The following is a 4,393-nucleotide window of genomic DNA, read 5'->3' as shown; positions in this document are numbered from 1 at the left end:
GCTTTAGCAGCTGTGTGTCAAGGCTCATTCATTAGTTTTTTTTACCAAGTCTGTAGAATATAAAATCAGTTACTAAGTTGCTCCACGGCCAATGTGAAACCTGTTTTTAACACGAGCCGTGAAATTATGCTCAACTTTTATTCACTACCACTGCTGCCACGCTGACATGTAGGTGTGACAGATCACTATCGCGCCACGCTGGAATTACTTTGATTAGTCATCAAAGCCACCCACTACCTGTGGAAAAAACAGCTGTGCTAGCTGAGGAGAGCAGGGCACCTGACTAACAGAACTGTGCTGACAGTTCATTCATTAACGGCAGAATTATTGTTTTAGCTTTTGAATAAAGGTTGAATAAAACAATATAAGTGTGTGCTTTAAAGGTCCAGTATGTAACATTTAGGAGGATCTAGAAATGGATAAAATATTCATAGGTGTGTTTTCATTCATATATAATCACCTGAAAATAAGAATTGTTTTTATCTACAGAGGGAACAGATCCTCTTCTGGCGGAGTCCGCCATTTTTTGTAGTTTCACCTACACACTTGGAAGGCTGAGCTGTATTCAAATGGTTGCAACTTCACTGCTTGACACCATTAAATCCTGCACACTGGTCCTTTAAAGTAGTGCATGAAAAACGAGAAGAAATTGAAAAATATGTGGAAGAACATACTGTCAGTTTAAGGTAGAGTTCGGGAACACACATCAACAAACTTTACAGTCAGTCAAGCAGCGCTAATGCATGTTGTGTAGGACGGTTTGAATTATTCAGAGTGTACTAAGCGACTGTTCAGCACAGGTCTAGTAACGATGAAAGTGAAGGGTATTTTCTTTTCGATGTCTGCTTTTACATTAAGCCCATATGTCACAGCAAAGGTCACGCTTCCAGATAATCTGCTTAAAGCTGAAATATGTCATCATTCTTCCAATTTCAGCTTCAGTCATGAGCGTGTGCTGTGAATGAGATACCAGACAGAGTATCCTCGGCCTCTGACATTTCCACAGACAAAGAGATTAATCGATCATGGAAATGATTGTTAGTGGGAGCTCTCGAAGCTCTTTCATTAATTTGTTTATTCAGTCATCAATTAAGTGCAGCTATGAATTGTAAGCCAGAAATTAGGGTGTTGGGGTATGTCTTTTGATAGCTGCGTGTTAAAATCAACATTTATTCTGAAAAGTTAAAATAGTAGCAACTTTAGAAAATAAAAAAAAACAATGACTAAAGACAAAGCTAACACAAAATGAAGTTGTCTTTCCAGGAAACTATAGGAAACATTTTAAAACAAAATAAGAATAAAACTCTTATCACATTTATCACTTAAAATATTGGTGATAACATCTTGGACATTAATTCATGTCTTAAGATAAAATGTATGTATTTATAATCAGATAGAACTTGTTATTCCAGTGTACCCTTTATTCTGCATATCTTTATTTAAGGCTCATTTGGGCTCTCCTAATTAAAGCTGAAAAATTAATATTTGGGGCAATGTGGAGCCTTTTATATGTGAGATTATACTTAAGCGCCGCAGCTAGCAGTGTTCAAGCCCACTGGGCACCAGATTAATTCCATTACATAACATTAAGTCAGTCTTAAGTAGGCTACAAGTGAAAATGAAGGCTTCACAGTCACCTAAGCTTTTCCAGGACTCAAAGAGGTGTTATTAGACGATTAAAAGGGACCCTTTAAGTATTCTTTAATAATCAGAAACATTTAGCTGCAGCAGTGAGGCCAAGCGGCAGTGGAAATATTACTTCTAACTGCTTATTATCTCACTCAGCTATAAATGATGGGATTAAAGAGCAGGAAAGCTTGCGCAATACGGCTCCCCTGTTTTGTTAACTACTTCCTCATTGCCTGCTTATCCTTTGACAAATATTGACCGGACCAAAGTTGTGTAGGCATGACGTAACAACATGATGATAAAGGGAAACAGAAGTGTTGTGTTTTTCTACTTTTTCCAGACAAACAGTCAGCTACCTTCAAATGTGTACTGCACACCCACTTTACATCTTGACACTATTTAAATAGACGGAGTAAAGATGTGAACATCTGAACCGCCTCCACAGGTATTTGGAGAGGCATTTAGTCACATTAATAACACAGTGGAAAAAGTAGAAATGCCATGTGACAGTTATTTAAAGATCCCTTCCAGACATATTATATTGTCCAATATATTACATTATATTGGAACAATAATGTGTGTCTGATATGTTTTTCCTGCTAAAAAGTATAATTTCCACTTTAAAATCCTCAAAAAGTAATCTACTCCTTACAGAGTCTATGAATATGCTTATTTTGTTCATTTCTAAAGTTTACACATACATAATTCTGCACAGTGAAGCTCAAACATCCAACTGTAGGAACAAGAAGAAAAACTTTAAATCTGTCCCGTATTAAGAACTTGGCTCCTTGAGTTCGAGTTGACCTCCTGATGGAGTCTGAGTGACAGATTTTGTGCACTTAGCAGCTCGTGGACAAAGTATTTTTGAGTCTCCCTGATGTTATGAGGCATCTTGTTCCATGTGATTTCATTTGTGAAATGTGAATCAGCCGTCTGCCCCCAGACTGACATTGTGTCTGTGTCAGGATACGAGAAAAAAAAAAGAAAACACTCGCCAAAAGACTTATTTGAAAGAACATAAGCTGGCATCTTTTTACATTATCATTAAAGTCAATTCTTCATGCCAGAAATGGAAGATTGAACACTGCGAGCCAGTGTCGAGGGAAGTGAACTCACTCGGCGTAGATTTTGTCTTTGTCAGGTGAAAACCTTGTGATTCCAATTCAAACTGTTTCTCTTTGTTTTGCGGGCTTTAACGAACCCTCTTGTGCATATTCTTTATTGTAAAAATCAGACTTGCTCTTAATATGTGGAAAGATTATATTTTACAGTTATTTGCTACAGTTAAATGAAACTGCTGTTAAATTCACGCTCTCCGCAAACATCTCTGTAAATGATCCGTTTGTCTGCTCCTGCGCTGGGAGCTGCAGCAGTTGCTCTGTTGCCCCGTGGCTCATGAAATCTCAAGTTGATAATATTTGGGCCGCATGTTGGGTTTCATGTCATGTAATTAGATTTTTCGAATGGAGCGAAACCGATGTAATAAATCCATTGCGCAGCTCAGGGTTGACCACTTTAGTTAGTGTTGTCTGGGGAAATGCTCTCAGACTCTCAGAAATGCTACAGACCTACAGCTCTTTTACTGTCTCAGTTATTAACTCCCTGTTCTTGTGCTAACTGTCTCGACTCTACCGGGCCGAGGACACACATTTAGTGAGAACTATTGCAGCATTTAATTAAACATAGGCTTAAAGTACTCAGATATTCTACAGTATGTAAGTAAATGTAGTAATACCACATTGTTGTAAACAAAGTCCCATATTCAAAATCTTACTTTAGTAAAAGCACAAAAGCATCAAAATATACGACCAAACTGGTAAAGGTGGAGCTAAGATTTATTACTTTACACAGCTGTGATGTAAATTCAAGCATCATGATTTATTAGTTGAGTTATATTTCTATTTTATATAACAATCTGTCTGCCAGGTAACTAGTAAATAAATGTGGTGGAGTAAAAGAGCACAATAATGGCCTCAAAAATGTAGTGGAGGGGAGGTATAAGGTAGTATAAAGGGGAAATACTCAAGTACCTAAACATTTTTCTTACAAACTGTACTTGAGTAAATGTATTTAGTTGAGTTTAGTCACACAAGAAGGAAAAACTGTGCGGGATGGGAAGGAAGAGGTGTGGAGGAGAGGGGAGGCAAAATGGAAGAATTGCGGTCGAGCTTGAAAGAAGCACGCGAAGATGGAGTGGATGGAAGGAGAGGAATGAAGGTAGAGGTAAGGGGCGGGGGGGGGGTTACATTCCCAGATGAGGATTAGCAGTCACAAGTTCTCTGCCTGTTCCTGTAAATGCTTACACACTCAGTCCTGGACTTGACCAAACCCTGGCACCTTCTGTTGACATCCAAACACTTCCTGACATTCTGACAGTACCAGGACAAAATACAACCTGAAGTATTCAGATATTATAAAATAAAACTAAATTACACGGATCATATAAAGTCAAGACAATGCGAGCTGCTGTATAGCAATGTACAATAGGTCCCATCATTTTGTCATATGCTTAAACTTTAAATATACATTTAAATATGTGTTTTCTTTAGGGAAACTGACCTGAATCAAACTGTTGCCTTCAAAATCATTCAGAAATCAGTGGGGCATTCAGGTTTCTGACTCCTCCTTGTTGTTTTTGACTTTGATTGTCTGAGGAGTCTGGTGTCAAAAGGGCTGCAGTTGCTCATGTAGACTAGAGATGACATTGGAATGTGTCTCTAAGGTGCTAGAGGAACCCTAGCGCACGCACACGCACACACACGCA

General features: G+C 38.3%; 1 protein-coding gene across 1 annotated transcript in view; it reads left to right on the top strand.

The window, feature by feature from the left end:
* Positions 1 to 4,393, top strand: part of cab39l (calcium binding protein 39-like) — a 15,817-nt gene that overhangs the window by 3,016 nt on the left and 8,408 nt on the right. The window lies entirely within an intron of this gene.

This window comes from Morone saxatilis, unplaced genomic scaffold (genome assembly GCF_004916995.1).
Source record: "Morone saxatilis isolate NCDOM2014 unplaced genomic scaffold, NCSU_SB_2.0 Contig6, whole genome shotgun sequence".
Lineage (NCBI taxonomy): Eukaryota > Metazoa > Chordata > Actinopteri > Moronidae > Morone > Morone saxatilis.
Note: the sequence above shows the minus strand (reverse complement) of the source record. Positions and strands in the feature narration are given on the sequence as shown.